This window comes from Patiria miniata, unplaced genomic scaffold, assembly GCF_015706575.1.
Source record: "Patiria miniata isolate m_02_andy unplaced genomic scaffold, ASM1570657v1 HiC_scaffold_9, whole genome shotgun sequence".
NCBI classification, from domain to species: domain Eukaryota; kingdom Metazoa; phylum Echinodermata; class Asteroidea; order Valvatida; family Asterinidae; genus Patiria; species Patiria miniata.
The window spans coordinates 7,049,256-7,063,036 of record NW_024037076.1 but is presented as its reverse complement, the minus strand read 5'-3'; the positions used below and the strand labels follow the sequence as shown (position 1 = coordinate 7,063,036).

The window sequence follows — 13,781 nt, the reverse complement described above, 5'->3', positions numbered from 1 at the left end:
ATCTGCCGTTTTTTTGGCATGCACGTTGCATATGTACTTTGCACGAGTACGTGTACCGTCGACGTTCTGTTACGCTTGCCTGTGTGGCACATTTCACTATTTTTTTCCCCAAATTGTATACGTTGTTCATTCAAAGAACCCCAAAATACATGTACATGTATAATGTCATATGTGTCCACTGTTGTGAAGTTTGTGTTCAAGGATCACAGGGAATTTGTCCAAAATGGCGTGAAACGCCAAAGTGCAGCGTGCATGTTTTGTGCTGTTCGCATATCAGAAACATATGGGACAACTCCGAACTTCATCATGCACATGCGGAAGAAATCTTTTCGCAACCATTTGAATGCTTGTTGTACTTTTTTTTTTTTTTTTAGTCTAATTTCTGAAAATATATAATAATACACTGTAGGTTAGGCCAAAAAAAAAAATACTCGGTCTCTGGTCAGAGCAAAGTTCCGGAATTGACGCGGCCACGCGGCTTTTTTTTTTTTTTGCTTTTTTTTCTTTTTTCTTCAAGCTTGGATTGTACAGACAAGGTGGGGTACTATTTTGCTTTTTTGGTGTTCTCATGTACATTGGTGTCCTCCATAATTTGCCTTGGTGCTTTCGAGCATTTACTCGGCAACCTAGGCACTCGGCAACCTAGGCACTCGGCAACCTAGGCACTCGGCAACCTAGGCACTCGGCAACCTAGGCACTGGGCAACCTAGGCACTCGGCAACCTAGGCACTCGGCAACCTAGGCACTCGGCAACCTAGGCACTCGGCAACCTAGGCACTCGGCAACCTAGGTACTCGGCAACCTAGGCACTCGGCAACCTAGGTACTTGGCAGTACTTGGTACATGGCAAAAAGTACTCGACTACAACACTGTCGTGTTTACACTGCAGTGATATTACAAATGATCAGTGTGCCCTCAATTGACGTATTTTTGAGAGGGAGTTCATTTATATAAGTCGAGTTTGCAATGTATATTTATGTCGTACAAATTCGTACGCTCAACAGTGAAAGGGTTAGTCCGGTTCCAGGATAGTATTTTGTGCATTCCAGAACCGCAAGGTGGGAGTCTGTGACACCACGTACATGTATGTCTGTACACGACAAGCAGCCGCTGTATTGTATTGTATTCACAAAGTGACATGAACATATTTTGCACCATAAGTCATTGCAAATATTTTTCGAAAAGTTTTGCTTTTATTTTTGAGACTCGAGTCTTATTAGCCTTTGACGAAGCGAGTCAAGTCTTCTGGTGAGGGACTTGGGTCAAGTCAAGTCATTTGCTCACGGTGACTCGAGTCGAGTCACCAAAAATTGTGACTCGAGTCGGACTCGAGTCGAGTCATTGACTCGAGTCATTACAACTGTAGGATTAATTCATATGTATAACCTACAGAATTAAATAATGATGTCAAGGAACGTTCCATGTGACCTAGGTACATGTAAGCCGATTTTAAAAGAGTGGTGTCATTTCATGGGAACAGTCACGGTTGCGGGGCATTTGTGTTTGTACCTTCGTTAGGTACCTTCGTGTAGTTTTGAGATAGGCCTTCAAAACATGAAACTCAGTCAACATAACTCTAATGACTTAGGGGTCTTATCAACATTTTCAAAAGCGTACAAAGTGTACACTTTTAAAATTTTGTAAAAAGTTCAATCAATAGTTTCTGTTCAGTATTTTTTTTAATGGACTTTCAGAAGATCTGTCATATATAAGCCCCTGATACCTCAACTTGGCAAACTCCGGACCAGCTTGCGATTCATGGGCTCAGCCATATTTGTCACGCAGCTTCGTGCTAGTGCTACAGGCCAGTGATATTAGCTCCTCATACGCCTAGCCTATCTTCAAGATACAGCTGCCGGTGCTGCGCTCTGGTACGGCATACTCACTTTTCAATAAATAGCGCCCTTCAGAATTTCATCCTGCACACCCTGGTAGTTACTGAAAGACGACCTTGAACACATGCCGACTATTGAATTATGTAATTACACAGTTTTTGAGCTTACTACTTACATCAATGGGTGGCTTTCCCCTTCTATTCCTTGGGGAAATAATAACCACTATCGGTAGTTGCTCTTCTGTTGACATTTTTCAACAACAATGTTCGGTACTTTTTGTACACAAAAATTGGGAGCCAAGGATGATGTTCGGTATAGCCGAATGTTCAGTATAGCGGTGTTCGTTGTAGCGACGTTCCACTGTACCAATTTTCAACCCTATCAGATCTGTAGTTCTGTAGATATAGGCCTTCAAAATGTGCACTTTTTAGTGACGTCACGTGACTCGTGATGACGTCATGATGAAGTCAATGTTTGGCACACATCTCGTCGTCTAAGTGTGTGCCAGGTATAAAGGCACTCGGATTGATTTTAATGCCCAAGGTGAAAACAAAGGCTGTTTCGGCAAGTTGCCGCAACAGCCAAAAAGTTTCATACTAATCCAAGACAGTGACTTATCTGAAAACAGTTAGGACAGTTGGCATGGAATGACCCATCTGTATAATCGTTGATGTTTCTTGGTTTTTGCTTACAGATGACTTTGCTCTGCAGTCTCGTGTGCTGACTAAGCCGTATGATATCTTTGGCTGTTGGCTGAATAACACCTACCTTCTATCAGGCAATCTACACTATCTGGGTCACCTGTCATCATGTTCTGCCCTCTGGCTCAATAAAGCCACCCAGGAAGTCTTGTCTGAACAGGAATCGGTCATTATGCGACTGTTCAAATTTCTGAACATCAACGCCAGCTCAGTGCGCAGCATCACTGTCGCCAACTGTCGGAATCTGGGCAAAGGAGAGGGCTATGTGAAGCCCTCCTTGGCAGGGAATCACAAAGGATATGAATTATCATCAAACATGGGTCTTAACTCCAGTGGTCCAATGCCAGACTCAAGCGAGAGTGAACTAGATGGCAAGGCTGGAATGGGTTACTACATGTATGAGAGTGACACTGAGATGACAGCCAGTGAAAGTGACATTGGACAAAGTGGGATGGACATGGGGCAGGGGTCATCCAGGGACCAAGGTCAGTGGTCAAGTGAACCCACCATTGAGAAAGGAGGAAGCAATAATGCAAGCGGAGCCTTACCCAAGTCTGATGCCAGGCCCATACTCCATCAAAGTAGGAGTGACCCCTGCTTACCCTCAGATGCTGACCAAGTTAGGAAAGCACGTGCAATAGCAAGCATTAATCATATGTATCAGCAGCAGCAGCAGCAGCAGCAATCTAATCAACCGTCACACCAGCAAGTGCAATCCACAGAAATGAGCCAAGAAGACTTATCTTTGTCGTTTCTCAGTCCCAGCCAAACTACCAAATCCCAACATCAAGGTGTCCCGTCCAAGCGGAGCTCCCCGGTTAAGAGGGATGTGAGCGATGTCAGTGGCACACCCCCAGATACCCTGCGCAAGAGCCTGCGTGTGGGGCCAGTGCATGAAGACTCACTACCCAGCACATCTTCTGGAGGGGGAAGTTCAACCAGCCGGGGGCAGGCTGACCCTGATGCCTGCTACAAGAGACTTTGGCTACGGGTGCGTCAAGCAGAGATGAGACGTGGTAGGGAGAATTACGATGAGGAACTGTTCCGAATATTGATTGAGGGAATCAATCCAAATTACTTGGCAGGCCAGGCTGAAGAGCATGCTGATGTAGGGGCTGGTGGAGGTGCAAGTGATGGCTGCAAGCCTGTGGGGTCTTCAAAGGTGGGGTCAAGCAAGGATGGGGCGTCAACTACCAATACAGGTATGATACATGTATGTCAAGTTCTTGCCTTTGAAAGACAGGGGATGCGGGGGGGGGGGGGGGGGGGGGGGGGGGGGGGGGGGGGGGGGGGGGGGGCAAAAAGTGTAGTCTAATGTTTAGGATTAATCAAATTTAAAGGTACTTATACATAGAATCAGTTCCTTTTTGTGCATTTTTTGTTTGTTTAAAGCAACAAAATTTGTCAAAGTCTTAAGAAGGGTGCATAGCAATTAAACTTGAGAAAACAGAAAAGTATGCACAATTTAACATGTAAGAAAGCGTTTCCGTAAACCACTTTCAACGATTGTTTTTCTCCGAATGATACCATTTCAGGCAGAATAATTTCACAGGGTATTTGGTAATAGTTCTATCTTCACTTTGAGCAAAGAGTTTCTCGTTAAAGCGGTAGGTACGTTTCCGGGTACATGTAATTGCACATGTTTGTACATGCCTTAACATTGAACTGATTTTTGAAATTATAGGCTGTGTTATGCATTTACAGTAGAAGCTGAATATTTTGGGTTTGAGAGGACCCCTCAGGCTGCTTTTATTGATTATTTAGTGAAACTGAAGTCATACCAAATGGAATGCTGTAATGGAAACTACAAAATATGTAGTTCAGTGTTAATTCATAATGATCGAGGAAAGAAGACTAGACTATTTATCCATTCTTTTCCTCTATGTATAATGCTGAATGCCTAAAGCATTTCTTAACTGTAGACAATTCTTTAACTTTTAAATATTTGAAATGTTCACAAAACAACATATATGAACTGATAAAATATTTAGAAGCTTTACACCTGATTTTGGAAACCTTCAATCTTGGTGCTGTGACGGCCATTTCAGTTCTGGCCACTTTTGACCGCTGTGGTCACTAAAAGGTTATAAAATGATGTTTTTTAGGTAAATGACAATCAACCCAATTCCTCACAATCTGAACGTATTATTCCGTTCAGCAGAAGCCAGTTCATGTGGTTCTCTACAGCCACTAGATCTGAGGGACAGCCACTTTGGTGCTGTCAGCTCATCACGCTGTAGCTCCAGTGATGCTATCCTTTCCAGCCCCGACTGGGACCCTTTGTCTTCCTCCTTCACCTTTGCCGCTGACAGTAGCAGTGCAAGTGACATCATCCGGGCCTGGGGTAAGCACTTTACATTTGGCAGCACGGAGAGCTTAGACGATGAGCCTTCAATCCACTACCCGGACCGCAGCAGGGGCTTCAGTGACCCGGAACTCTCGCAGTGTCACATCACACAACAGCAAAGAGACAAACTCCCACTGGAGCTACAACAGCCAAAGCATCAGTATAGTGAGGATCCTTTGTCAAGCAGTAGCCTGTCTGATTCTCAAACCAAGGACTTCACCCACCACCACCACCACCGCATCAAAGTCCGCAGGCGTAAAGTCCCAGCCAAGGTGGAACACCAACACCTGATCTTCACACGTGGCAGCCAGGCCTACACCCTCACCAGATAGGCATCAAACGGATTGACTCCACCATGGCTAACACCCTGAGGGGTCCTCTGGGGGCCAGCAAGCAGCCCTCTAGTGAGGAACCCAGGGAGAGAGAGGAAGAGCAGGGGGAGGAGCAGGACCAACCTGGGGCTTGGAGTTTGACAAGGTGGATCATGTGATTGAGCTGAATGGACATGCCATAGGGATGGCACTGTCTCCTGATCATAGGTACATAAAGAGAATACCCCTCTGATCTATGCAGCTGTGGTTTCACTCACAGTTCATGAAAATAGTTGTGCTCTGTAGCAAATATGTGGTTTATTTTGGTAGGTAAATACAGTGAACTCTGGCAAAGTTGACATCGTATAACTCGTCATATCGCTTAAGTCGGCCAACTGACGAAAGTCCCGATCGTCTCTAATGCAGTTCCATTGAAATTTTAATTTCTAAGTTGGCCTTTGTAAGTCGTCATTTTGCCCAAGTCGGCGTGTTACTGTCGGGCCCATTTCCTCGAAACAGTCGGCATAAAAAAAAAAACCCATCACCGTTACACGTGCACGCGTGCGATCAAAAAGGGGTTTCTCCGATACTGTGAGCACATTAATACCAGTACCCCCTCTAGTCCTCCACGCATGCGCTCTGTACATTTTGGGGGTCCCCTTTTGAACGAACTTTACCAGTACCGGTATACCACGCACGCATTATTTCGTATACATGTACACACACATGTACATGTATGCAAGCATTCTGCTGGCCGGCTGGCCGGCCGGCCTTGGTTCATACGGTTATGACTTTTTGTGATCAATACCCCAGCCTGTATATGATGATAAACATTGAGGATAAATTTGGTGGAATGTAGAAATAAACCAGGGTAAATCGAAGCCTATGTGATCTCATAATGGGAGATTATTTGCAGTATTGATCCAGATACAGATGTGCATAAACCATTCAATCTATTTTTTACTCCATGATTCAATTTATGTAAGTTGGCAAAATGACGACTTATAGCAGATGTCGGCATTCGCATAAGTCGTCACAAATTCTCGGGTCCCGAGAGTGCCGACATAGCCGGAGTTTACGTAGGGCCAAATTAATTTAACAACAATATTAATAATAATAATAAATAAAGCTCTTTTGTCTGTTACATGTATGTGATGCATCATACTTTGTAACAGAGGGCTTTTCCTGATTTTCAAAGCATGACAATTTTTTTATGTATTGCTTTCAAGTGCAGTCATACATTTAAAGTTGTCATTACTCACGAGACATGGTGCAGTCAAGGTGAGTTAAGTTCATATGATTGCATTGAATATCAAATTGTGCTTGTATTTCAGAATTCAGAATTTGCATACTAGTATCATCGTTAAAGCAGATATGGAATTTTCCCTTACACAAAGTATGTGTTTAAAAATTGCACTTTGGACGACGTCATGATGACGTCACACGCACTTTGGTCACATATTTGTGCATACGTCTAAATGTATGATGTACCGAACCAATTACAAAAAGAATTGTTCGTGAGATTTGGCAATAAGTTTCAGAATTTCACAAATTTATCAAAAATCACATGATGAAGTCATCATGTCACCGAAATGTTCACATACATGTATTATATAACAAGTCCCTTCTCTGTACAAAGTTTCAACCCAATCAGACTTGTAGTAATTCTAGATAATGGATTTTGGAAAATAAACCTGTGAGATGATGTTACATGACTCATGATGATGTTATGACGTCACTTGTATAGGACCAACATTGCTATGGGGTCTTTGTTTGTGCATAGTTTAAAGTGCATAGTTTAAATTACATGTCATTTCAATTTTTGAAAGTAAAAAAAAAATATAAAAAGTAAATTTTTTTTAATAAATTGATTGATGACATGTGACGTCACTTCAGATTTTGTGTAATAATATAATTTAACTTCCCACCAAGTTCCATCACGATCGGACCTTGCCTTTTATAAGCTTTGAAAAATTGCATTTTGGATGGGATCATGATGACGCCGCACATTTGTTACATGTTGTTATATGACTTAACAAACCTATTACAAACAGAACGTTGGATTTAGCACGGTATGTACAATGTAGGTGAGATGTGGCAGTAAGTTTCAAAAGTTAATCTAAAAAAATATTTATAAAAAGAACATCCCTGCCTACGTACACAAACTTTCAACCCAATCTGACTTGACGAATGGACGTCATTTGAGTAGCGCAGATCATGCACATGCAGACGATAATTTTGTGATCTAGTTAGAGCTTGGAATGAATGTGTAAATATGGCTTCGACTTCCAAAAAAGATAAAAGGAAGCAATCGTACAAAACAGAATACTCGGAGAAATGGGATTTCATACAGCCATTGCAGAAAGGAGAAAATCGTGCAGGATGTACATTTTGTAACTTCGATTTCAGCATCACTCACACACTGGATCGTATGACATTACGCACCACATTGAAAGAATTTTGAGTGTCGTCTGGAAAAATGCAACAGAGTTCTGATCAAGTTTGAGTACTCAAGTTTGATCAGACTCTTTAACTATCAAGATCTTCTGGCAAGCAGTAGGGATTCCTTGCCATTGTGGGGCACAGAAAAATGAACTTCTCCAGAAGTGCAAGAAGGCAACTGTCATGTATCATAAGAGAAAAGTATAATATACACCTGTAAGTATTAAAGTTGAAGCATTGCTGCCACATTAAACCTTTGTTCGTAAGCTTGTCTATGCATATTTAAAAAAAAAAAAGGTTTTTTTTAATGAAAATTACAACTGTTGGAGTTTCAGAAAACAGTTTTGTGATCCCGAAGGTTGGGGTAGGATTTTACCCGGGTAGAGCCGTGTTGGATTGTTTATTAGTGTGAAAGGGGCTGCTTGAAATCTCTGTGTTGGACAAATGACATGTTGTAGTGCATGTCATTAGTGTGAAACGGCCTAATGACATGCACTACCTTAAGTGATTTTCCCCCGTTTATTGCCACAGCCTGATGGTAAGTTTCACTACCAGATGTTTTCAAAGTTTCTTTTTTTGCTCCCAATGCAATATTATTAAATGTAAAATTTATGAAGTATGAGATGTACTTTTCATGGTATTGTTGAGTTTTGTCCCACCAAAATAGATTCTTTGAAATGCCATCTTTCGAACAATGCAAATGTTATTCACTTCTGAATGATATATCAAATGAAAAAGATCGAGAAGAAACTGTAGGTGGATGCCACCCTGAATTTTGACCCAAATATACCTAATTTGCATAAAGTGTTAATCCCTGTTGTGTCATATATTTATTCCCATATTTTGGTATGTTCTTTATTTTTTTAAATTTTTTTGAAAAGTTTATTTTGGTGATTCTAATTACACACCCTTATAATAGGCCAGCCAAATGTGGAAAAGTTCTCCAGAAAATAATTTCACGGCATTTTTTGGTAATAGCTGGCATCCATGCTAGATCAATTCTTTGAATCATAACAATCAAGATATGGGTGGATGCCATCGTTAATTTTGACGCTAAATATGCATAATTTGCATAAATTAATAATCCCTGCCGTGTAATATATTTATTTCCACCTTTGGGTATATTCTTTCTTTATTTTTTTTTTGAAAATTATATTTTTGTGATTCTACTTACACATCCTCCTCTCAATAACATTTTCTAAAGCATATAAGTAACTGAATAATAATGAAGACATAGCAGCGATCCAAAATGGCTCCTATTATACCCCCAAATTGCCCGCATTTTACTTTGTCTCCAGATATCTTCAAGTACATGTAGTATTGCCAAACCTCAGTATTGATGAGCTTCAAATTCACCAAGTTGCTTACTGGTACAGTTACCCTATTAAAACCTTATGGAAAATCATGTGAACAATGATAACGTTGTGATATTTAGCCCAGCAAACAGAAACGGGGAAAACGAGATGTCTGTTAATTGGCCTAATTAGTGAAGGGTTGCCTAACGTGGGTGACTTGAAAAAGTCCAAGGAAATTCCCAAAGTATTTGAAAGAAATTTGAAAGAAAATTAATGGAAAGAAAACATTTTGACATTGACATAATTATTGCAAGCAATTTTTTTTTGGGGGGGGGGGGTGGATTTCCTTGAACTTATTCAAGTCTACCATGTTAGGCGACCCTTCGCCTTATTTAAGCCTAGTTTACGGACAGCCAGCTTGTTTTCCCGTTTTTGTTTGCTGAGCCAAATATCACAATGTTATCATTGTTCACATGCTTTTCCATAAGGTTTTAATAGGGCAACTGTGCCAGTACGCAACCTGATGAATTTGAAGTTCATCAGTACTAAGGTTTGGCACGACTACTTGATGATATCTGGAGACAAGGTAAATGCGCGCAATTTGGGGGTATAATAATAGCCATTTTGGATTGTTGCTATGTCCTCATAATTATTCAGTCACTTATATTCTTAAGAAAATTTTATTTTAAGTAAGGGTGTGTTAGTAGAATGACTAAAATAAACTTTTTGAAAAATAAAAAATAAAGAATATTCCCAAATATGGGAATAAATATATTACACCGCAGGGATTAACAATTTATGCAAATTATGCATATTTAGGGTCAAAACTAACGACCCACATCTTATTTGTTATGATTCAAGTAATTGATCTAGCATGGATGCCAGCTATTAACCAAAATATGCCGTCAAAAGTGTAAGATTCCACTTTGGCTGGTCCACTATTACGTAAAAATAAGCATTTAAGTGACTGAATAAATATGAGGACATAGTAACGATCCAAAATGGTTACTATTATACCCAAATATTGTGCACCTTGTCTCCAGATATCATCAAGTAGTCTTGCCAAACCTCAGTATTGATGAACTTCAAATTTACCAAGTTGCCTACTGGCACAGTAAAACTTTATGGAATCATGTGAACAATGATAACATTGTGATATTTAGCTCAGCAAAAATAAACAGGGAAAACGAGCTGGCTCTCTGTAAACTGGGCTTAAATTAGGTAAAGGGTCGCCTAACGTGGGAGACTTGAATAAGTTCAAAATGTTTTATTTCCATTCAATTTTCTTTCCAATAATTCTGGGAATTTCCTTGAATGTTTTCAAGTGTCACACGTTAGGCAACCCTTCACTGATAAGGCCAATTAACAGACACCTTGTTTGTCACTATTTTTGTTTGCTGGGCTAAATGTCACAACGTTATCATTGTGCACATGATTTTCCATACAGTTTTAATTGGGTAACTGCGCCAGTAAGCAACTTGGTGAATTTAATACCGAGGTTTGGCAAGACTACTTGGAGATATCTAAAGACAAGGTAAATGCGCGCACATTTTGGGTGTAATAGTAGCCATTTTGGATTGTTACTACGGTATGTCCTCATATTTATTCAGTCACTTGTATGCTTTAGAAAATATTACTGAAGTAGGGATGTGTAAGGAGAATCACCAAAATGAAATTTTCAAATAATTAAAAAAATACATATACCCAAATATGGGGAAAACTATATTACACTGCAGGTATTAATGATTTATGCAAATTAGGTATAGTTAGGGGCATCCACCCACATCTTGTTTGTTATGGTTTAAAGAATTGATCTAGCATGGATGCCAGCTATTACCAAAAATTCCGTCAGTCCGTCCGGGTAGCTCAGTTTCCGGATGATGACTTGAATTAAAAACGTTGTTTGGGATTGTAACTTCAGAAGGGGGTTCCCCTCGGGAGTAGGGAAGTTGGATTGGTTTGGGGGTCAAAAGGTTAAAGGTCAAAGGTCACCGTGGTGTGTTAAAAGTAAATGGTTTTCGGATGATAACTTGAGTTAGAAATGTGATTTGGGTTTCAATTTCAGTAGGGGGTTGCCCTTGGGAACAGGCAAGTCAGGGTTGGTTTGGGGTTCGAAAGGTCAAAGGTCAAGGTCACCGTGGTGAGTTAAAAGTAAATGGTTTCCGGATGATAACTTGCGTTAGAAATGCCATTTGGGGTTCTAACTTCAGAAGGGGGTTGCCCTTGGGTACAGGCAAGTTGCGATTGGTTTTGGGGTCAAAAGGTCCAAGGTCACCGTGGTGAGTAAAATATAAATGGTTTCCGGATGGAAACTTGAGTTCACAGTGGTGAGTTAAAAGTAAATGGTTTCCGGATGATAACTTGAGTTAGAAATGAGATTTGGGTTTGTAACTTCAGTAGGGTCTTGGACTTGGGGCCAGTCAAATTCGGAGTGGTTTGGGGGTAAAAAGATCCAAGGTCACTGTGGTGAGTAAAATGTAATGATATGATTGTTCCCAAGTCCTTCATTTGATTTTTATCAAATTGGTGAGCCAACTCGAAATTAAGTAACCCTGAACAACTGAATGTCTTCCTTCGTGTTAATTTTCTCCAATGTATCTTTTCTGTGGCATTTCACACTCCTCACAGGTATCTGTATGTCAACTGTCGCTGCTGGCCTCGCGACTACATGATCTCAGACCCTCTGACCCCACCTCCTATTGCCCAAGAGATTGAGATCCGAGTCTATGACTTAGTCAACTTGACTGAGGTCAAACGCTTCCACGGCCACAAGGCTTTCTCCCCAAATGATGAGTTCAATTTCATCTTTCTGGATGTCAATGACCTCTATGTGGCAAGGTATTAATTGAATTACATGTGTGGTCCCTGTGCACAAGCCCCCCCCCCCTCCCTTTTTACACAATCCTTTATTAGAAGTAGGAACAAAAGTGGCATAAGGATAAGGAAATATGTAGAGGGAAGATGAATGAAGAAGTGTGACCATCCACCACAAATGGGCTTCCAGATGTTATGTACATGTACAACTATACAGAGCATTGGTGTTTGATAATGGCTTTATATGGACAAATTTTTCGTCTACCCCATTTTGTTTGTTACAACAAAATTCTATTTACACGGGTACATGTATGTACCTGTATAGTGGGAATACCAACTTGGCTTAATGTTTAGATTGAAATGTCTTAATTCATTTTCTTTTCATCTTCTACTTAGTGGTGCTGAGGATCGACAGGGCTATGTCTGGGACCGTTACTATGGCATCCTCTTAGCCAAGTTACCTCACCGAGATGTCGTTAATTCAGTAGCCTTCAACCCTTGGGACCCAGAGATGATGATCACTGCTAGTGATGATCACACCCTTAAAGTGTGGTTCTCACGACACAAAGCTATGATCGCCAGGGATATGAGATAGTTGCCTGTAACCTTTCACCTTCAACTCAAGAGTGAAGTGAGGATTTTTCTTTGTAGTACCTGTATGTAACAGCTTTTACTACAAATCATTAAGCACAAGTACAAAGGGAAACTGACTAGGTTCACTTGTAAGCAAAGAAATTGGCTGTTGTGGGATTTTATATCTGGAACATCAGGCACACAAACACTACAAATTATCCTGCACTTTTATGCTTCAGCACACGACAACGTTGCTAGAAGCTCTAACTAAGCTGTTAAACCCCTGGTATGCTACTTCCAAAATCACATCTGATGTTTCGTGCGTATCGGCCCGATACGCTGGAATTGCGGCCCGATACGCCGACAAAAATGCCGATCACATTTTTCAGCCCCCGATACGCACAATATAATTATTATACAAGCCATTGAAATGCACAACATAATCGTTTCATACGCCATTATTTCATCTTGACATGCAAAATCTTGACAAAAATCCTGTATTTCTGATGCATGTGTGATCAAAATGCACACGATGAAGGGTCTTTTGCGTCGACCGCCAGCACCCAGCTATATATTAGCACATACAGCATGGTACACTGGTTCCCTTCGCGTGCTAACAGTATCAATGCTATGATGAAGGACCGGAACCAGTGACTACTGCCTCGTGCGTGCATACATGATGATGATGTCGGCCGAAGTTGGATCGTAAAAACACCAAACACACATCGATGGAGAAAGAGAATTTCTGCAAATTAATTCACAGAACGTGATCTTTATTTTCTGTGTATGTATTTTTCATTAAAATGACGAGATTGCAAAGCTCGAACTTGTGGCGAAACATCATAGCGTGCTTCTTAGAAGCAGAAGTGCAAAATTTTCGGCCACGTGGGATGGGCCGTACATATACACAGTGCAGTAATGCACACTGATACTGGGCCGTGAGCACAGCGCGATGTACGGCCGGCCAGACTGAATGTTGACGGCGACAGGGGCCGCGATGTATGTTAAGCATATAGTGGAATCAACCACCTCAAATATATTTTAATTAAGTTTTAATCACTTTTGATGGTCAGTCTTGATAATTTTCGTGGTGCAAAGGAAAACAATCCAGGCACAAAACTACATGATTCCTTGTTCAATATGCTTTATTCAATCATGTGTTTTTATTCCTCCATGATTCAATCAGCAGCCGAAAAATTGGCGAAATAATTTTTCCGACCTACCGAGTACCGACGCTATTTTGAAAGGTATGTAATCGGAAGCAAAAGTGATTTTTTTCTTCACCTTAATTTCTTAATTTGAAACTTGCTTGTAAATATAATCCATACTTTCTAGATCAGGAAGTTTTAACACAGGTTTTGAAATGTTGATTTTTTTTAAGTTAAACATTTTGATATTTTTTTCTTTAATTACAAAAAATATCGCAAGCTCTCCTCTAAATTTAAGGAAAACTCTTCCTTAAA

At 40.6% G+C, this 13,781-nt stretch overlaps 1 pseudogene; it reads left to right on the top strand.

Moving 5' to 3' along the window:
* The window catches only part of LOC119720153, a 43,903-nt pseudogene extending 31,188 nt beyond the window's left edge, over window positions 1-12,715 (top strand).
* The last annotated feature ends 1,066 nt before the right edge of the window (window positions 12,716-13,781 follow it).